Here is a 23,623-nt window from a genome sequence, read left to right as displayed (position 1 = left end):
TGAAGTGTACGAGGTTGGTAGATGGTAGGGGGATGAATATAGTTTTGAATGGTGAGTTGCTTGAGGAGGTAGAGTGTTTTAAATATCTACGGTCACATGTTGCTGTGGATGGAAGAATAGATGCAGAAGTGAAGTTTAGAATAAATGAAGTAGGAAATGTGGTCGGAGGAATGAAAAAAGTGTTTAGATGTTGTTCGCTTAGAATGGATGTATAGAGAAGGCTGTATGAGGGTGTTGTGGTACCGACTGTGTTATATGGGGCTGAAACTTGGAATATGGGTGTAGCAGAGAGGAAAAGTTTGAATGTAATGGAGATGAGGTGTCTGAGGAGTATGTATGGAGTGACTCGTATGGATCGAGTGCGAAATGATGATGTGCGAAGGAGAACTGAAGTTGTTCGGGAGATGGCTGGTAGAGTTGAGCAGAGGGTGTTGCGCTGGGTTTGGCCATATGGAGAGAATGGATAATGACCGATTGGTGAGAAAGATAACTAGAACTGATGTGAGAAGTGTAAGGCTGAGAGGAAGACCACGAATAGGATGGATGGACAATGTGAAGAGAGCGCTGGATGAGAGAGGGATGTCTGTTGAACACAGAAGAGTGGCTGTGCATGACAGAAATAAATGGAGAGAAATTGTGAATGAATAAATGATGATGCAGCCCTGAGGGGATACTCTCCCACATTTGGTCTGATGAGCTGGTCAGGTCAGGTGCGGGTAAGGGGATGGGTCTGTTATGATGTGGCAGGGGTAAACCAGCTCTGCTGTAGGGCCCTGCTGCAGATGTCACTGATTGGATTGTGCAGTTAACCCTTGTGCGGTGTGGTGCAGTGAGGATCTGTCGGTTCTCCACTTTGGGGCTAAGATGCGAATGAATGTGTTTGAATGGATGAGTAAATGGGGAGTGTGTCGTCCTGTCTCGGCTACCTCACTTTCCGCGGGGGAAGCAGCCTAGGTATAGATATATATATATATATATATATATATATATATATATATATATATATATATATATATATATATATATATTTATTTATATATATATATGTATTGTTACATAGCCTATGATTTCATCATCCTTTGTGTAATTCTAACGTACAGTGTGCTGCCTGTTTGATCACGAGCGTGTTCTGCCTCAGTCCCCCCCTTCTACCGTTATAGTACAGTAAGTCGTTCTTTCTGTTGTTAAGAGCGGGATTGTCAACTCTTTGTCCCCATGGCTTCATTTGCACGTCCTTCTTACAAGTTGTATCAAGCTCTGCTGGCCCCTATATAATGAGCTCAGTCTCTGCATCATTGCCACTTAGATCTACTCCTCATTTTGTTCACATCTCCGTCCTCCCCTGTACAGTTATTATCGTGAGTGCTCAGGAAGTCTCCAACCATCTAGCAGCTGTGTAATTTGAGTATAACTGTTGTTGCATTTTTTCTTGTACTGTGTAGCATAAGGTGTTAATTCTTTGGCCTAGTAAGTCTTTGTGATTTATTTGTTTTTATGTCAGTCATCATTAATAATATTTTGTATCTGCAATAATTTATCTTGCATTAACTGAGCATTACCCAGTGTATTTTCATTTCATCAGGGCTGACTTAGGTAAATTTACTCTTGCTAATTTCGTGTAAATAGAGGCTATTGCAGTTAACAATATATTTAACCTGTTTTTTGCCATTACATTATCCTTATGAGTCCTGAATGTTTTGTTGTTAGTTTGAGCATTAAACTTTAACTTGTAATTTTACCTAACTCTTTTGTTTTGAACCTGGAACTTTACGGGACAGTAGTGATTTTTAGTAGTCTCACTTAAAGTGTACATTATCTTTCTCTGTTCCGTAACATAAATTTGGCGACCTCTTATCAGGATATTCAGGATATTATCATAAGGATATTGTTTGATATTTTGTGACTGTGATTTATTCATGATGTCTACTATTTCTACAGTTGATGAAGCCAAAGATATTTTGTCAAATGTGCAAACAGTGTGTGATGTAGAAAACTGAACAAAGAATGAACTTAAGCTTGTTGTTCAACAATTGGGAATTGCTGTTCGCTCTCATCATTCTAAAGATCAAATTGTTGACATGATTAATGAAAGCTTGTTTAATGTAACTCCTGCAAATGAGCAAACGCAGATTGAATTAGCTAAGTTACAGCTAGCCTTGCAGGAGTCTCGTGCTAAGGAGGCGGAGGCTCGTATTCAGGAGGCACAGATACACGCACAAGTTGAACTTGCCAGGATTCAGGCAGACCATGAGTATCGCATGAAACAAGGTGGAACTGGATTATCTAGCTCTGATGATTTTGATGTGGCTAAAAATGTTAAACTTGTCCCTCCTTTTAATGAATCTGATTTAACAAAGTATTTTCAGTTGTTTGAGAGGGTAGCTACAGGTTTTAATTGGCCCAAAAGGTATTGGCCAGTACTCCTTCAAACTGTTCTCACCGATAAAGCTCAAGTAACTGATGCATCTTTGCATCAGGATCAATATGATAATTATGATGTAGTTAAGAGCTTGATTCTTAAGGCCTATGAGCTTGTTCCTGAAGCCTATAGAGTAAAATTTAGGACAACTTATAAGCAAGATAAGCAATACCATGTTGAGTATGCAAAAATCAAAGAAGATCTGTTAGAGCAGTGGTTAAATTCTAAGAATGTGGATTCTGATTTTGGTAAATTTAAGCAGATGATTTTGCTGGAGGACTTCAAGAGGTGTATTTATAAAGATGTAAGCCTATATCTTGATGAGAAAAGAATAAATAATTTGTCTGATGCTGCAGTTTTAGCTGATGAATATGTTCTCACTCACAAGAGATATTCGAAAGAAAAAAGGAAAGCTGAGAGTAAGTACGTTGCCTCTACTCAGAGTACAGGTAGCAGGAAAGAGAATAAAGATGATGTTTCTCAGGAAGTAAATACCAGCTCCACCTCTAGATTTCAGAAAAGTAAATGTACTTATTGTAGTAAGCTTGGTCATACTACGGAGAGATGTTTCAGGAGACAGCGTGATGTGAACAAAAAGGAGTCTTTAAATATTCAGTCAATTGGTCTAGAGTCCACCCTTGAGAGTTCCCAGGATTCTTTAACTGAGTTAACTGAACCTGCTTTGAGGGGTAACTTAAATTCTCATGATGGAGCTCCTCTTTTGAGCAGTAACGTGGGTGACACTCTCAAGAGTTCATGTGCTAATTTCCTGTCTGATGGTTTTGTCAGTTCTCTGGACAGTAATGACAGGAAATCAGTTAAAATATATCGTGATACAGATGCTTGCCAATCCCTTATCCTGACCAGTGTTCTAGGCTCTAATGTTAATTCCTCTGATGAAACTGTAATCTTGCAGGGTGTAGGGAATAATTACTTCTCTGTCCCTCTGTGCAGAGTGAATTTAGAGTCTAGTTTTGTTAATGGTTCCGTTATAGTTGGGTTGGTTGAGACACTCCCAGTGTCAGGTGTAACTTTCTTACTTGGAAATGATATTGGTGGAAGTCAAGTGTGTCCAGCTCCTCAGTTGTCTAGTGAGCCAGTGGCTGCGACCCAGGATTGTGATGTCCCTGATGTGTTCCCTGCATGTGCTGTCACTAGGGCTAAGTCTAAAGTTACTGGTGATTTAGAGGATAATGATGATGATGATGTTATCCTAGCTGACACTTTTCTTGCTAATTTGGACCACTCACCAGATGAGGCAGTACCCCGTAGTGTTGATAATTTGTCTCGTCAAGAGTTGGTTGAGTTGCAGGTTGCTGACCCTCAGTTGAAAGGTCTAGCTAACTCTGCTTACAGTGAAGAAGAGTCAGCCGGTGCTTCTACTTGTTATTATGTAAAGTCAGGAGTGCTTATGAGGAAGTGGAGACCCCCAACAGCATCAGCCGACTGTGAATGGGAGGTTGTACATCAAGTTGTCATCCCTCGTGTTTGTAGGCAGGATATCATTAGAGTGGCTCATGATTCCAGTTTGGCAAGACACCTTGGAGTGAGGAAGACTGTGGCACGCATTTTGAAACACTTCTACTGGCCAGGTATCTTCAGGGATGTTTCCTGGTATTGTAAGTCTTGTCACACCTGTCAAGTTGTGGGGAAGTGTAATCAGACCGAAAAGGTTGCATCTCTAGTTCCCATTCCTCCTTTTGAGGCGCCTTTCACCCGTGTGTTGGTGGATATTGTGGGCCCTCTTCCTAAGACTTCTTCAGGATTTTCTTATGTGTTGACCCTGATTGATATGGCTACTCGTTATCCTGAAGCCATTCCACTTAGAAATATCTCAGCAAAGAACGTGGTTAAGGAAATGCTAGGGTTCTTCACAAAGTTTGGTCCGCCCAAGGAGGTACAGTCAGACCGGGGAAGTAATTTCATGTCAAACGTTTTCAAGCAGTCTCTGAAAGAGTTGGGCATCACCCAGATCACGTCATCAGCTTACCATCCCCAGACCCAAGGAGCATTGGAGACATATCATCAAACACTCAAATCGATGCTCAAGAAATACTGTTTGGAACATCAGAAAGACTGGGATAAAGGTCTTCCATTCGTTGTGTTTGCCGCAGGAGAATCTCCAAATGAATCACTGGGCTTCTCACCTTTTGAACTACTGTTTGGCCATGAAGTAAGAGGACCCCTTAAGCTACTCAAGGAATGCTGGCTGTCAGAGGAAGATGACGTCAACCTGCTGGAGTATGTGATGAAGTTCAAAGAACGGCTGTCCACTGCTTTACAGCTGGTGAGAGAGAACTTAGGAGCTGCTCAGGAGAAGATGAAGACTTGGTATGATAAGAAGTCCAGGTTACGCCACTTTCAGCCAGGAGATCAGGTTTTGATTCTGCTACCGGTTCATGGGCAACGTCTTCAAGCCAAGTTTAGTGGTCCTTATTTCGTGGAGAAGAAACTCAGTGATGTCAACTATGTCATCGCCACACCAGATCGTAGAAAGAGCAAGCAACTTTGTCTCATCAACATGCTAAAGTTATATCACAGGCGGGACGAAAATAACCCAGTCTGCACTGTAGCTGTTCCACCCGAGTCTGCAAGTGAAGCTCTCCCATGCAGTATGAGCCTGAGTGATAGTTTGGGGAAGAATCCTGATATCATGAATGATCTCCAGACTAAGCTTTCTCATCTACCTCCCGAGGAAAGGCAGGAGTTTCCGGCATTACTGCAGGAGTGCCCGCAAGTGTTCCGTGCCACTCCAGGAAGAACCACTGTGTTGATGCATGATGTCGATGTTGGAGACGCAAAGCCAATTAAACTTCCTTCTTACCGTGTGAACCCAGTGAAAGTTCCTCTCATCCAGAAGAAGCTTGGCTACCTGTTGGACCACAAGATGATTGAGCCCTGTCAGAGAGAGTGGAGTTCTCCTGTCACTTTAGTCCCTAAGCCAGGTGGGTCACAGCGGCTTTGCATTGACTACAGACGTGTTAATCAGATAACTAAAACAGACACTTACCCTCTCCCTCGTGTTTAAGATTGCATAGACAAGATCGGAAAGGCTAGGTACATAAGTAAATTTGATTTGTTAAAGGGATACTGGCAAGTACCTATGACTGAACGTGCTAGGGAGATCTCATGTTTTATAACACTAGGAAAGACTTTTGCGTGTTCGGTAATGCCATATGGTATGAAGAATGCACCAGCCACATTTCAGAAGCTCATGAATGTTGTAACAGAGGGTTTGGCAGGGTGTGTTGTTTATATTGATGATGTATTAATCTTCAGTGACAACTGGAAAGATCACCAATGCCATGCCAGTAAATTTCTTGAGCGTTTAGTTCAGGCTAATCTTGTAGCTAATTTATCAAAGTGTGAGTTTGGTCAAGCTAAAGTTCAGTACCTTGGGTACGTAATTGGTTATGGACATGTTGCACCACCAGGAGCTAAGGTTCAGGTTATAAGTGATCTTCCCAGACCTAAAAGTAGGAAAGAGCTACAAAGATTTTTGGGAATGGTAGGTTATTACCGGAGATTTGTTCTTAACTTTTCTATTCTTGTATCACCACTTACAGACCTACTGAAAAAGGGAGTTAAATTTGTCTGGACCGATAACTGTGAATCCTCTTTCAACAAACTTAAAGCCATCCTATTAAGTCAGCCAGTGCTCGCTACTCCAAATTTTGCTAAGCCTTTTAAGATGGCTGTTGATGCAAGTGATACAGGAGCTGGGGCTGTTTTGCTGCAAGAGGATGATCAGGGTATTGAACACCCTGTATCTTATTACAGTAAGAAGTTCACTCCACCTCAAAAGAACTACTCAACTATTGAAAAAGAGCTTTTGGCCTTGATTTTGTGTTTACAGCATTTTCCATTTTATTTGTGTTCTGGTTTTGACCCCATAGTCATTTATACCGATCATAACCCACTGAAATTCCTTAGTAAGTTTAAAGATAAAAATCAGAGATTGACAAGATGGAGTCTACTTCTTCAGGAGTATTCATTAGACATACAACATGTCAAGGGGAAAGAAAATGTTATTGCAGATTGCTTATCTAGACTTTAGACAGATTGTTTTAGAGTAATAAAATATTTCCTTTGTAAATTTCTTTTTCTATGTGGGGAGGTGTTACATAGCCTATGATTTCATCATCCTTTGTGTAATTCTAACGTACAGTGTGCTGCCTGTTTGATCACGAGCGTGTTCTGCCTCAGTCCCCCCCTTCTACCGTTATAGTAGAGTAAGTCGTTCTTTCTGTTGTTAAGAGTGGGATTGTCAACTCTTTGTCCCCATGGCTTCATTTGCGCGTACTTCTTACAAGTTGTATCAAGCTCTGCTGGCCCCTATATAATGAGCTCAGTCTCTGCATCATTGCCACTTAGATCTACTCCTCATTTTGTTCACATCTCTGTCCTCCCCTGTACAGTTATTATCGTGAGAGTTGAGGAAATCTCCAACCATCTAGCAGCTGTGTAATTTGAATATAACTGTTGTTGCATTTTTTCTTGTACTGTGTAGCATAAGGTGTTAATTCTTTGGCCTAGTAAGTCTTTGTGATTTATTTGTTTTTATGTCAGTCATCATTAATAATATTTTGTATCTGTAATAATTTATCTTGCATTAACTGAGCATTACCCAGTGTATTTTCATTTTATCAGGGCTGACTTAAGTAAATTTACTCTTGCTAATTTCGTGTTAATAGAGGCTATTGCAGTTAACAATATATTTAACCTGTTTTTTACCATTACATTATCCTTATGAGTCCTGAATGTTTTGTTGTTAGTTTGAGCATTAAACTTTAACTTGTAATTTTACCTAACTCTTTTGTTTTGAACCTGGAACTTTACGGGACAGTAGTGATTTTTAGTAGTTTCACTTAAAGTGTACATTATCTTTCTCTGTTCCGTAACAATAAATATATATCTATCTATATCTATATATATCTATATCTATCTATCTATCTATATATATATATATATATATATTTATATATATATATAATCATCATTATCCGGACCTCCTTTCCCACACTAGGGCAGGGTGAGGAGTAGCAATGTCCAGACAACCCAAATTTGCCCAGTCCAATGTGACACGCTTCCATTCACCCACCGTTCAAGCCCCCGGAAACATTGGTTCATCGGATACGCCAAAAACTTTCATCACGTTCTGTAGCTTCACATAAACGTATCAGATTGAGTCAGTCCGGACGCTGCAACGTTAAAAAGGGGTGCCAAATCCCTGATCATGCACTTCTCCTCACAACATTCATCCAGCCAGCTCAATCTCTTGTCAGTTCCCTAGCTTCACCGACTTCCAAACCACTCTTCCTCACACACTCATCCACCATATCTCTCCACCTTCTCCTTGGCCTACTTCGCCTCATCCCTCCTTCAACTTGGCTCAGATATACCTTATTCACCACTCTATTGTTATCCATTCTCTCCACATGACCATACCATCTCAGTACACTCTCTTCGATTTTGGTGTCCACAGACTTCCTTACTCCACATATTTCACGAATCACATTATTTCATATCCTATCCACCCTCTGTCCTCCACATACATTCCTCAGCAGTCCCATCTCCACTGCTCTTACTCTTGACTTTTCATTTTCATGCCACACCATAGTCCCATATCCATATGTTAAAGTTGACACTAAGACTCCGTCATGTAAGCCTCATGCAGCTGCAACACTCAAACCTCTGTTTCTTATCAAGGCCTTCACTGCACCAGCCACCTTTCTTCCCTGTGTCACTCTACTGTCAACTTTTCCACATTTTCCTCTCACTTCTATCACTGTACCCAGGTATTTGAACTCTCTCACCTATTCCATTCTCTCTCTATTCATTGTAATATCGCACTGGGAGTCACCTTCTCTCTCAATAACCATCATTTTACTTTTTTCTGCATTTACCCTCAAGGCACAATGCTCACAGGCATCAGCAAAACTCTGCACTAGCCTACCAAGTTCTTGTCTGGTACATAGAAACAGTAGTGCATCATCCAATATATTACCAATATGCCGGGAATCGAACCCGTGACTCTCACGTGAGAACCAGGCAGCATACCACTACACCAAGACCAGGTAAAAGTTAACTAACATTGTCGCAATCTTGCAACCAATGTCCCTCCACCTCCACTGTGGGCCTGAAAAGGATGAGTTAACCCCCTGGCACTCGGGCAAGTAGATGCTGTTAATCTATCCCAAGCACTTATGGTAACTCAGAAAGAAGAGAGAAACTTGTACTGTACACAGGAAAAATCATCCACCATATTACCAATATGCCGGGAATCGAACCCGGGACTCTCAGGTGAGAGCCAGGCAGCATACTACTACACCACGACCAGGTAAAAGTTATCTTACATTGTCACAGTCTTGCAACCAGTGTCCCTCCGCCCCTACAGTGGGCCTCAAGAGGATGAGTTAACCCCCTGGCACTCGGTCAAGTAGATGCTTTTAATCTATCCCAAGCACTGTAGGAGTAGACTGTAGCACCATTCGAGCAGGGCAGTACTCCCAAGGTGGATAGAAAGCTGATGACAAGGAGAGCTGGAGCTCCCGTTTCATCAGCCCTACGGACTAGGTCCCGACCATCCCCCTTTGCTGAACTTTTTCACTGTCTCGGTAACACAGAGAGTAGGCCAGCATGCTCTCCAATACAAGTTTCTCTAACTATGAACACCAAACTACATGCACAGAACACACAACACTTCCTTTTCCAAAATTAAAAAAGACAAAAGTCATGGCAGCAAAACACGTGGTCTCGGAGTCCCCAGAGGGGGGACCATAATTGCCCCCACCATCCGCCCCTCTCCCAGTGACGACTCGAGATGCCTGGAACCACTGTCTGACTCTTTTCTTCTTCATTTCTGCAACATTCGCGGCCTTTCCTCTAACTTTCGCTCTGTTGAGCTCCATCTCTCCTTCTCTAAACCTCACTTACTTTTTCTAACTGAGACTCAGCTGTCTGAGCCAACTGACAGCAGACCCTTTTCTGTAACCTCCTACTTTCTCTATACTCATTTCAAAGCCAAAGGTGTCTGTTGTGTATATATTCGCAACAACTTATCTTGCTATCATGTTCCTGAACTTGATTCTCCTGAATTCTCTACACTCTGGCTTCGGCTTTCCTGTCATTCTCTGACTAAATATATCTGCACTGTTTACTTGTCTCCTATTTCTACTATCAAAAATTCTTTGACTGTCTTACTTCTACGATGGAACGCATTCTATCCATTTCTCTTTTCTCTGAAATCTCCATTGTAGGAGATTTCAATGTTCACCACCACCTTTGGCTCTCCTCTCCTTTCACTGATCCACCTGGTGAACAAGCCTACACCTTTTCTATCCTTAATGACCTAGAGCAGCTTGTACAGCACCCTACCGTATCCCTGGCTGCCTTGGAGAGAGCTCCAACACACTTGACCTCTTCCTTACAACTAATCCTTCTACTTACACTGTTAATCTTTTCTCTCCGTTGGGCTTCTCTGATCACAACCTTATCACCTTAACCTGTCCTATCGCCCTGGTACAGCCTGCGGACCCTCCAAAGAAACGTCATCTGTGGCACTTTGGAGCTGCGGACTGGGAGGCCCTTAGGCAGTACTTCTTTGATTTTCCCTGGAATCATTTTTGCTTCCATGGCCGGGAGCCATCTGGGTGTGCCTTGTGCATTACTGATGTTATTCTCTCGGGCATGGAAGCATATACTTTGACTAATGCAAGAAAGCCTTGGTTTAATCACGCTTGTTCTAATGCTATCCGCAACAAGGAGAGGACCTATAAAAAGTACCGGAGCCAACCCACCTCTGAATCACATCTTTTATATATTTCTGCCCGGAATCGTGCTAAGTCTGTTCTTTGCTCTGCTAAAAATAATTTCATCCATACTAAATGCTCTCAACTCTCTAACTCGAATTCTTCCCGCTCCTTCTGGCACCTTGCCAAAAACCGTTCTAACACCTTTACCTCATCATCCTTCCCTCCTCTTTTCTACTCTGATGGCTCTGTAGCTGCTTCTTCTACTGATAAAGCAGATCTCTTCGCTCAGACTTTCTCCTCCAATTCCACGTTAGACGATTCTGGTGCTGTTCCTCCATCACTTCCCCCCTCTGACTTCCTCATGGGTGACATTAAAATTTCTTCAGTTGATGTATTTTCTGCCATCACAGGCCTGAATACTAAAAAGGCATATGGGCCTGATGGAGTCCCTTCTGTTGTTCTCAAGAACTGTGCTTCTGTGCTTACATTCTGCCTAAGCAAACTCTTTCGCCTTTATCTGTCAACTTGTACCTTTCCTTCTTGCTGGAAGTTTGCTCTCATTCAGCCAGTCCCAAAGAAGGATGACCATTCCCGACCCTCTAACTATCGTCCAATAGGTTTAACATCGTGTATCTCAAAACTTTTCGAGTCAATTCTTAATAGAAAATTTTTAAAGCATCTTTCCCATCATAACCTTCTTTCTGATCGTCAGTATGGGTTCCGTCAGGGATGCTTCACTGGTGATCTTCTCACCTACCTTTCAGACTCCTGGTCATCCTCCTTTCGGGCCTTTGGCGAAAGTTTAGCCATTGCACTTGTCATCTCAAAGACTTTCGATCGAGTCTGGCATAAATCTTTAATTTCCAAACTGCCCTCTTACTGTTTCTATCCTTCAATCTGTGCCTTGACCTCTAGCTTCCCTTCTGGTCGTTCTATAGCCGCTGTAGTAGACGGCCATCGTTCTTCTCCTACATCTATCAACAGTGGTGTTCCCCAGGGCTCTGCCCTATCACCAACTCTCTTTCTTTTATTCATCAATGACCTTCTGAGCTGTACACCTAACCCTATCCACTCATACGCTGATGACTCCACCCATTATCTTTGCATTCGGTTCCCGCAATGTCCATCTCAGCAGTTACTTCGACAAACAAGGGATGAGGCTATGGCACACTTAATGTCTGACTTGGCTCGTATCTCAGACTGGGGTAAAAATAATCTGTTTTTTTTTTAATGAATGAGTCAGTTCTTACACCTATCAACCCGACAAAATTTTCCACAGGTATACCCACTAATGTTTAATTATATTCAGCTTAATCCTGCATCTTCCTTGAACATGCTTGGGATTTCATTTACTCGGGACTTATCTTGGAAAGATCAGAGTACATCTCCTGTAAAATCTGCTTCCAAGAGATTAGGTATGCTAAACCGACTCCATTCCTTCCTCACCCCTGCACAATTATTGACTCTATACAGGGATTTTATCCGCCCCTGTGTGGGGTACAACTCTTATGTGTGGGGAGGCTCCCACATACAGTTCTTCTTAATAGGGTGGAGTCAAAGGTTTTTCGTCTCATTAACTCTCCTCCTCTTACTGACTCCCTTCAACCTCTGTATCTTCGCCGCACTGTTGCATCTTTATCTTGTTTCTGTCGCTGCTTCAATGGTCACTGCTCCTATGAACTGTCTGCATGCATTCCTCCACCACTACGACGGGCTCGTAGCACCCGTCTAGCAGCAAATTTTCATCCCTTTTCTGTCCAACTCTGTAATCCAAGAGTTAACTGTTACTCCCAATCCTTCATTTATGCAACAGGTCACCTCTGGAACTGTCTCCCTCTGTCTGTATTTCCTGCTTCCTTCAGTCTTTCAAGTGCAGTGTGTCCAGGCATCTTAAAATGATCGGATATTGAATTTGGCTCTCTTTTGTATTTTGTTTTTCTCTTGGAAGGAGCAATTTTACGGGCTTGCGGCCCTTGGTTCCTTCTTCCACACACACACACACACACACACACACAAAAAGAAACTTAGGGCAAGTCAGAATTAAGAGAAAAACCTGTACTGTACACAGGAAAAATCATCCAACATATTACCAATATGCCGGGAATCGAACTCGGGACTCTCAGGTGAGAGCCAGGCAGCATACCACTACACCACGACCGGGAAGAAGATAGTAATAATGTAAGTTAACTCTTACCTGGTCGTGGTGTAGTGGTATGCTTGCATGGCTCTCACCTGAGAGTCTCGGGTTCGATTCCCAGGATATTGGCAATATATTTGATGATTTTTCCTGTGTACAGTACAGGTTTCTCTCTTCATTCTAAATTGCCGTAAATACCTGGGATAAATTAAAAGCATCTACTTGCCCGAGTGCCAGGGGGTTAACTCATCCTCTTCAGGCCCACAATGGGGGCAGAGGGACATTGGTTGCAAGATTGTGACAATATGAGTTAACTTTTACTTGGTCGTCGTGTAGTAGTAGGCTGCTTAGCTCTCACCTGAGAGTTCCGGGTTCGATTCCCGGCATCTTGGTAATATGTTGGATGATTTTTCCTGTGTACAGTACAGGTTTCTCTCTTCAGTAGTGCATCATCAGCATACAACAGATTTGAGATATTCCAGCCATCACCATTCATTACCAATGCCATCCATCTCTCCATTACTCGTGTTTTTACTTCTCTGATCGTCCCATCCCTATATATATATTGAACAACAATGGGGACATCACACAACCTTGTCGCACGCCCACACCGACTGTGAACCATTCACTTAGTTGTCCATAAACCCTTACACATGCTTCACTTTAATCATAAAAATTCTTGACGGCACCTAGCAGCTTACCATCTACACCGTACACGCGCAAAACTTTCCACAGTCCTAGGTCCACTTTGTCGTATGCTTTCTCCAGATCCATGAATGCCATGAACACCTTATGGTCTTTCTCACAAGCCTTCTCTGCTATCTGTCTCATTGCAAATATTTGATCCACACATCCTCTGCCACTTCTAAAGCCCCCCTGTTCATCACTCACTACAACTGATGATATCTTTTTTACTTTCTCTATAATATTTCTTCTAAATATCTTCCCTACTACTCAGTAACTTATGCCACGATAACTCTTGCACTCACTCCGCTCACCTTATTTTGTACAGGGGTACAATTACTGCCTTTTTCCACTCTTCACGCACAGTTTCACTCATCCATGCCTTCTTACATATCTCCAACAAGCACTTCATTCCACTCTCTCCGCTGCACTTAAGCATCTCTGCATACACCTCATCAGCCCCAGCTGCTTTCCCATTTTTCAGCCGCTTCACAGCACTCTTCACCTGTGCGAGTATCACGTCTCCTGGTACTGCATTCCTTCTCTGCACATCCACAAAACCCATCATATGCACAGCCGCTCTGCACTGTCTATTTCCATTCATTACGCTTTCAAAATATTGTTTAAATCTGGTCCTTACTTCATCCCCATCGGTTAAGAATCTACCACTTACACCCTTCACACCATCACATATCTTTCCGCTTTCACTTCTACATCTCCACACACACACACACACACACACACACACACACACACACACACACACACACACACACACACACACACACACACACACACACACACACACACACACACACACACACATACATACACATATATATATATATATATATATATATATATATATATATATATATATATATGTATGTATATGCCCTATCCCTTCCTCCGTTTCCCTCGCCACGTTATTTGCATCAATTGTTTTAGTTAACATCTCATTTTCCATCCTCTCCACATGGCCAAACCATCTCAGACGATGCATATTTCATGTAGGTAAATGGCACATTAAGGCAACACTTTGGCTCTGCATTATCCATACATCCCTATTTGGTTTAACATTTTTTAATGACTTCGTCATATTATACATAGACTTAAGAAACTTCACTCTAAGAATTACGCACGCCAACGTGTTTTTTTTTTTTTTTATTCAAATTAAGGTTTGGATAGGTCTGATTGTTTATTTCCAGTTTTTCTGAAAAGTTTCTGGTCGATTTACTTAAAGTTTTTTCTCCATTTTTGTCTTGGCAAACTTTCGAGTGGTAACCATAAATCAAAGCTAGTTGGCTAGCAACTGAAGGTACAGTGTGTCCCCTCTTTTCCCACACAGATGGTCACAGTTCGATTACCCAGACACTGTCGTCACTGGTTAGTGGTCCATTGAGCGGGCATGACCTCCTGATGGTAAGTGACGAACACAGCCAGCATTTCCTTGACGTGAGTCAGGTGGTGGTGGCGGCGGCCGGAGCCTCCCTCACGCCCGTCTTCCTCGCCACCCAGTACTCACTCCTCCACACCTCCACTCCCTCACACCACACCAAAGGGTCCCATCTCACCGCCATAATCATCTTCCACCGTGACCCCACCGCCTTCCTCCTCCTCCTGGCGGATAATAAAGACTGGAACCCCAGTTACCTCGTCCTTTTTTGTCTCAATCCACACCTCAACACCACATCACTAATTGTTCAGCCTGTCGTCCAGTGCTCGGAGTTCATCTTGTTGCTGCAGCCACAAGAACGAGCAGGACGTCAAAGCTTCATCGCCTACACCAGTTTACCTACAAGCACTAGGGCACCTTTGGGAGTGTGGAGCCCAGAGAAATTCGACACCAGACACGCACTCTTCCCTGATCGTTTCAGGAACTTTGGTGGGCGGGTTTTAAAGGTACCAGTCTCCTGCTATGATGAACCATACTTGTACCTTGGAGAGGACGGTAAATGCGGTGGCAGAAACTCGGATGCGCTTCAGGTCATTGGTGATAAATACAACTTCACTTATAAAATGACCCTCTTCGACACAGTTGACTGGGGATTGAAGGAGAATGGAACCTGGAATGGGATGTTGGGTGATATAATGTATAATAATAAGGACATAGTGATCAGTACATTCTGGCTTACCACGGACAGTTTCAGTGACTTCGACTTCGTTTATCCCTACTGGCGATACAGCATTGGAATTCTCCTTCGCATACCGCCTCCCATTCCCAACTGGAGGAGTATCTTGTACCCCTTCTCTGCTATGTTATGGTGCCTCACCCTGGCTTCCACCATCGCTGCTGCCTCTCTGCTCTCCTGCTTACTCCACTACCTCCACCACCTCAGTGACCCCACTGACATCTTCCTCAAGGTGATTAAGCTCCTCGAACTGCTACGGCAGTTCGTGTACCTGATGATGTTAGCATTTTATGTACATTATCTTTGGTACACTGGCCGCTAAAGTTTTGCTTTGACTGTTGTATAGGTTCCATTGTATTGGAAAGGACACTCACTGAAATGTGACAGTGTGATGACTGAAAGTACTGTCATTTAGAAACACGAGTTACTGAGCAAGATGTCGACTCTACGGAATGAATTTTATACTTAAACATAATGTAGGCTTTTAAATTATTTTGTAATTCTTGAGTATAACCTCTGTGGAATTATTTTCTCATTCCATCGTATGAATTTATATACGAAGTTAAGAATGCCCTTCAATTTATTTGTTTGACAATCTAATATACTAAATATGTTTCCCCAGTATGGCTGTTGTTTTCATGATGCATATTATAACAGACTTTATTACACACAACAGTTTCATATGATTGACAATAAATTGAAATGGAAGATTAAAATGTATTTATACTATAATCAATTATACTTGAAGACCCAGATATGCAGACTGGCGTGGGAGGAAGGTAGAGTCCCGGAGGATTGGATGTTAGGTATAATAATTCCCTTGTATAAAGGAAAAGGGGAAAAAAGAAGTGTGTGACAGTCATAGGGGTATTTGTCTTCTTAGTGTAATAGGAAAAGTGTATGGTAGGATACTTATTCACAGAATTAGGGAAATAATAGAGGAATTAGTTGGAGAAGAACAGGGAGGCTTTAGGAAGGGAAGAGGTTGTGTAGATCAGAAATTCATTCTTAGAGCTTTAGTGAAAAAGTTTCTAGAGATGGGAGTGAAGTTGTATATGGCCTTCATGGATTTGGAGAAAGCATATGATAGGGCGGATAGACAAGGATTGTGGAAAATATTAACAATATATGGAGTAGATGGGAAGTTGTTCAATGCTGTGAAGAGTATGTATGAGGGTGCTATGGCTGCAGTGCGTGTGGATGGTGAACTGAGTAATTTTTTCTCTTTGAAGGTTGGGTTGAAACAGGGATGTGTCATGTCTCCATTGTTTTTCAATCTGTACATGGATGGGGTAATAATAGAGGTACAAGGTAGGGCAGTGGATGTTGGAGTGGCCCTAGTGAGAGAGGGTAGTGTTTGGAAACTTCCTGTACTGTTGTTTGCAGATGATACTGTGTTGTTAAGTGAAGATGAAGGGGAACTGCAAGGCTTGGTGGATGAGTAGTGTGGAAAAAACGGAATTTAAAGGTGAATGTAGGGAAGAGTAAAGTGATGGTCTTTGAGAGAAGTGAAGTCAGTGAATGTACAGTGAGGTTGGTTGGTGAGGGAATGGAAAATGTGAGTAATTTTAAGTACTTGGAGAGTGTGATGAGTAAGGATGGAATTTTGGAGGGTGAAGTGCTTGAAAGGCTACAACAAGGAAGAAAGGTTGCTGGTTCCTTGAAAGCAGTGACAAGAAACAGAGAAGTGAGCATGGAAGCGAAAAAGTTACTATATGAGAATATTGTGATACCAACTCTAACGTATGGGAGTGAAGCTTGGACGTTGTCGGAAGGACACAAGTCAAGAATGAGAACAGTGGAAATGAGTTATTTAAGAGGAGCCTGTGGAGTCACATGGAGAGACAAACTGACAAATGAGGATATAAAGGAGCGTTGTGGTGTGGACGTGGATGTGACAGGAAGAGTTATGAGGAACACACTGAGGTGGTTTGGCCATGTGGAGAGGATAGAGGGTAAGAGACTGACGAGGAGAGTGTATATGAGTGTGGTGGAGGGGGGGAGAGGGTGGGGGAAGCTGAGGATGAGATGGAGGGATGGAGTGGAGAGGTATATGAGAAAGGGGGGTGTGAGCTGGGAGCAGGGCAGTGAAATGGCAAGGGACAGGGCAACGTGGAGGCGATTTGTTTGTGGCTACCCCGTACGGGATTAAGGCGTCTGGCAATATATAGATAGATAGATAGACCCAGGTGTTTTGTGAAACTATATAAATCAGTTCATGAATTAATTCTAACTTAGCAGAGCATAAATGTATAACGTACGGAAATGAAACGAAATCTACTCTATTAGTACAATTTGTTTTTTAATTGTCAGTATAATTGTAGTTATTATTTCATACAGTTATAATGAAGAATCAACAAAGTTATTGTAAATAATCACAGCACATGAAGAACTCCTCCATGCCAGGTAACTGCTGACCACACCGAATAAACATCTTCAGCCCAATGGATCTCTCCTGAAATTAATAAAATCATTTAACTGTACACAAAAAATCGAAGGAAATGTTCTACAAACAAAGGCGTGAATTATTAGAAGACACTTATTGTCACAAATTGGATGCAATTCCCTCTCAATAGTCTCAAGACAAACAGGTGAATGAACAGTTCTGTTCATCAATCTGTATCGGTTTAGTGTAGAACAAAGAAGAGGCCTAACTTTTACCACTGCAGCCTAGTGATATTAAACTCATTCCATCACAACAGTCTGGATTCACACACATACAGTCAACTGTCTCTCGGAGGACCTAGAGCGGTGGCATCTACACCTAGGTTCCACCCCCAAGAGGCTGTATAAGTGGAAGGACAAGGACAGCATGGGCGCCAAACCACCGAAACCCCATCCCGGCCCCTCACGGGGTCCAAGAACCTGTGAGTGGCTTTGGTCGCCCATGCAAGTGCCACATCTCTCAACACAACACATAAAACAACTGTTTTTTCTACACCAAGCAATGACTCCCCAGCGGTCATTTCTCGAAGATTTCTTCTAGCCGGTGACATTGGGAGCAATCCAGGACCCATCAACAAATACACATGTCCAGCATGCTGAAAACCTATCACTTCCAGCCGCCAGGCAAAGGGCTCATCTCAGTGAAATTCCTGCGAGATTGGGATTCATTACACCTGCACAACGCTTGCATCCGTAGAATATTACACAAACACCTGGAATTGCTCCTTAAGCTCCTTCCCCCCTTCCACTAACCCCCCTACCAACCCCTCTCCTACTTCCTCCACACCTCAGCCTGATCCACCGATCCATCCCACGCCGTCCAATCCCCCAACCCCTCCCATTCCACCCCAGTCAAATTCACTCCAACCCTTATCTCCATCACAGCCTTCTCCTATCCCTCCCCCTCCACCCACACCCCTACTTTCCTCCGTGCTGTAGCACCCAACACACATCATACACATAACATTAACATTCTTCAATAAACATAGATGGCACAAACACACAAAAAACAAGAACTCACACAACTCATGAAACAACAAAACATACACATTGCCATCTTCCAAGAAACAAAACTACGCATAACACAAAAAACACCTACATTTTATAATTTCACCACCATTAGACAAGACCAGGCCGACGGCAGTGGTGGTGGACTAATTATCCTGTTACACCAATCCATCAACTTTTCAGATACTAGTGCACACATGTTATCACTTCTCCCCACACATGACACCACAACAGAAAAAAAATGTGCACTGGTAACAAAGCACACATAACAATCGCCAATACATGCATTCCTCCCCAATCATCCCCCACAGTAGCACAGAATTACTCTCCTCAAATACACCACATCACTAACATACCCAACATCATCCTGGGTGATGATTTCAGTGTCAAGGCGCCGGGCTGGCTTTTCAACAACCTTGACATAGACAGAGGGCTGGTACTGCAATCCCAAACAGATAATCTTTTCATCTTCAGCAGTCTCCATGAACAAATCCATATCTCACACCAAGTCCTCTTCTTCCCATCATCCCCAGACATCACCTTTTGCTCCTCAAACCTCGCCCCATTAACATCCTGGAGAGTGGTCAGAGCCCTTGGATCTGACCACCTTTCAATCATCATCACTACCAAACCAGAATTGCTGCAGATGGCCACAGACACACATACACAAATTATACGAGGGCCAACTGGAAGGCCTTCACAATTGAAACAGAACAACAGTTTCTAACATTAAACAGTACGTCCATCACAAACATCAACACCATTGTGCACACTTTCAATACAATTAATGAAAATGCAGATAAAAGACACATCCCTTGAGACAACAGAAAGAGACACAACCGAAACATCACACCAAAAATTCAAGGCGTCATCAGTCAACATGACACACTGCAACACTCCCCAACGCCACATACACAAGACACCGTACAACAAACACAAGAAGTCAACACTCCAATAAACAATAAAATATCAGAACAGCAAACACTAAATTGGAATAATTATCTCCAAACACTTGATCACAAAACAAACACCAGAAAACTCTATAAAAGACTAAACAGCTTCACACTCTCCAACAGCAGCACTATGCAGTCACATACTACAATCACAACAACAGATGCCATACCCTGAAACAAACAACAAACAAACACTCTCATCAATCACTTTTCACATGTCAGCCGTCTAAACCCCCATTGCGACGATCTACGTGTCATCCAATGCAAGAGACAGTTCCCCACAGACCCAGACTTCGCACTTTTCAATCACAACCAGACGAAGCACATCATTAGCAACCTTAGGCACTCATCTGCTTGTGGACCAGACAACATAAGCAACATACACCATAAACACTTTGGACCACGAGGCATACAAGCACTCACCAACATATCATACTACAGCTACTCACACAATGTAATACCCAACATCTGGAAGCATGGCACTATCATCACTATCCCCAAACCCAACAAAGACCCCACATTACCTTCCTCATACCGCTCCATCACACTCCTCTGCATCCCCTCCAAAGTCAGTGAACTACTGGTATTACAACAGGTTACACTTCACATCCCTCTAGTCCCATCACAACATGGTTTTAGGCCGCTGTCATCCACAAACACTCTTCTTACAGACCTTACACAGAAAGTTCTTGGTGGCATCAATTCATCTAGGCCACCACACACAACACTCCTAGTCCCACTAGACATTAGCAAAGCTTTTGATGCCATCCCCCGCCACAACCTCACAAACAATATATTCAACATAAACATGCACAATGACACAAACAGATGGCTGACAAACTATTTAGCAGGCAGATGTTCAAATGTAACATTTACTGGTCAGTCATGAAACATCAGAAACTTCACAAACAGCGTCCCCCAAGGATTTGTTTTGTCCCCTAAACACTTTCACCTATACATGCACGACTAACACACCCGTCTAGCAGCAAACTCTCATCCCTTTTCTGTCCAACTCTTTAATGCAAGAGTTAACCGTTACTCCCAGTCCTTCTTTTATGCAACAGGTCATCTCTGGAACTGTCTCCCTCTGTCTGTATTTCCTGCTTTGTATGATCTTCAGTCTTTCATATGCAGTGTGTCCAGGCATCTCGAAATGATCGGATCTTGAATTTGGCTCTTTCTTGTATTTTGTTTTTGTCTTGGAAGGAACAGTGATTGCGGGCTCGTGGCCTTTGGTTCCTTCTTCCTAGCATTAAAAAAAATAATTTAAAAAAATAAATACAAAAAGCTTCCCATGCGGATGACATACCCCTTACATGTATACACCAAAACGCAAACACAGCCGCACACATCCTCCAACCTTACCTCAACACACTACATGAATGGTTTGCCACAAACAGACTCAAAATAGCCCCAGCCAAATCTGCAGTGACACACACACACACACACACACACACACACACACACACACACACACACACACACACACACACACACACACACACAAAATCCTTGGAGTAACGTACATCAGTGTCATTTAAACAACAGATCACAAATATTAAAGGTAAATTAACACCAAGAATCAGCGCCTTAAGGTCACTTGACCAGACAACATTTGGACACAACAAAGAAACCACCAGCACAGTATACAAACAGTAATTGTGTTCAGTGATGAATTATAGATGCCCAGCTTGCGCTTCTAACCTCACTAAAATACACTACAATACTTTACAGACCATACAGAACAAGGCCCTAAAAATAATCACAGGCTGCACAGCTACAACACCTACAGACCACCTACACCGAGAAACCAAAATCCTCAAAGTCAAGGATCATCTGGACATGAGAGACACACAAATTCTTGCTGCAACCTTCACAAACTCACACCATCCACTACACTACATGGCAGCACATCCACACACACCAAGGAACATCAAAACAACACCCACCACACAATATCATGCACAAATACTGCCATCTCTTCCCCCTCGTCTGCCTCAAACCAGGTTCCAGAAACCTATCCATGCTCAAATCATTCGCCGCTCCTTTCAATCACTTAAAGACAACACACAGCTGCATTCACGGTCTCTGATATCCCTCCTCCTGAATCCTCCCCCCCTCGTGAGGACAGGGGTCCACCTGGACAGGCTGAAATGTGGGCATCATCCAGCCCTAGTGAGTTATCAGAAGAGGCTGGATGACTCCGTCGCTGACGCCTATCCAGGATGCAAAACAGCACCCCATACATTGCACATTATAGTGTGATAATTCCGAGTAAATTCCTTCAGCAGTTTGGCAGTGTTGTGCACAATCGCCTCCGCCAACAACACAACATACTTTCCTTGAGAGCTCTGTGGAAAAGCCTGGTCTCAGCCGTGGACTTCCTTAGGGACTCGGGGCTGTTCTGCCTAGGGAACAACAACAACTACTACTCCTGTCTCTCGCAACAAAAGTTTGTTTTTGCAGCAAGAAGTAGAAACACAAAAAGATTCTGCACTTTCCTTTCCTTTTTCCTTCCTGTAAAAACAAGTCCTGGTTACGAGAAGGTTTTGATCGCAGAAGTTATTTGGCCATGCAGGAAGATCAAAAGACGTGTGAAGATTTTGAACTCTCGTTTCCTTGTATTTCCTGCATGAATGAATCCATTTTGCAACAGAAAATTGGTCATAAGTTTATTAGTAAATCTGGGCCCAGGCAGACAAATCCAAGGATGTTATACATTAATCTAACGTCAGTGTGGTTGCCACCCTGATGTATTAGCTATCTAACTGTTATCTGTAATAAGAAATATATCGTCTGTCTATGTTACACTCTTGTGTGAGGGGAAAAAAGCTGTAAGCCTTAATGACTTTTTTGCATTTGAGAACCATAATTCTACGTCTTCTAACCAGAATTACCATTTTACTGTGTCTTAGTTTACTTTCTAGAACTGTGTCAGGATCAGGCAATATTTTGTAGTCTAAAATCCGGCAGAACTCCATATTTCTGATCCAAAAGTTACGGCAGAATAGAAAGGGCACAGTTACTTTATAAATCTTTAAAAAGATAATGACATTTCCCTTTTCTTATAGTTCTGTTCAGAAAATTCCATCAATCTATCTCCGTAATTCCTTTGCACGATTTTTCTGCCGTGAGTTCAGATTATATCAGACGGCTGACATATTCGTATGTGATGCAATATGCAACTCTCGACGAAATCCACCCGAACGCCTATGGTACACAAGCAGTGGTAAGGAGCACTGTCTCATGGAACTACCCTTTGACAAATATGAACAGACAATGAAGCAAAAGGAAGAACCAAGGGTCTGCCTTCTTGAGACTCTAATGAACTGCACAACATTGCCAAACTGCCGAGGCAATTTACTCGGAATTATCACACCATAATTATTAAACTATTATATGATACAGATTCTTCAGTCTCAATGAACCTGAAGATTTGGTATTCCGGCAGCAACCTCCATTAATCATTTCAAAATGATGTCACGTAAGCATTATGTCTTTAACTTAAGGGAGACCTCTTCTAGTGCAATGTTTATAGGATTTTGCTTCAATCATTGTATGGTACAGACGGTGTTCAGGGTGCTGGATCAGGCAATGGATGTCAAGAGGGTTACATTTCCCATGTTGTAAATTCCCACGTAAGTTCCCTAGATATGAATTTCACCCAAAATTCAGGGCCTAAACTTTCTCTATTCCCTACTTAAAATTCACAGGTTACTAATTCCCATAGATATTCCCAGGTGGTGTCGAGCTTGCTTGGTCAGTCCATGAATGACAGTAGGGTGCGGGTGTTCTCGTGGGCACGTGTATGGCTGATTTTCTGGTGGGTGGCTGTGGACATCTTAGCAGCGGCCTACATGAGCAACCTTGTGTCAGTGCTTACCGTGCCCGTCTACCCACACCGTATACAGACGCTGCAGGAACTGGCTGAATCTGATATCATGTAAGAGCAGCATAATTTCTAGTTTTAGCACTTTATTTTTATTATGTCTTATTATATTAATATTCTTTACAGTACTTTATATCAGTGCTGCATACAGACGCTGGGGGAACTGCCTTACTCAGACATGAACTGAGCATTGATTTTTTAT

This window comes from Coenobita brevimanus, chromosome 44 (assembly GCF_032717465.1).
Source record: "Coenobita brevimanus isolate Jiangsu-jjx chromosome 44, ASM3271746v2, whole genome shotgun sequence".
NCBI classification, from domain to species: domain Eukaryota; kingdom Metazoa; phylum Arthropoda; class Malacostraca; order Decapoda; family Coenobitidae; genus Coenobita; species Coenobita brevimanus.
This window is presented reverse-complemented; position numbering follows the sequence as displayed.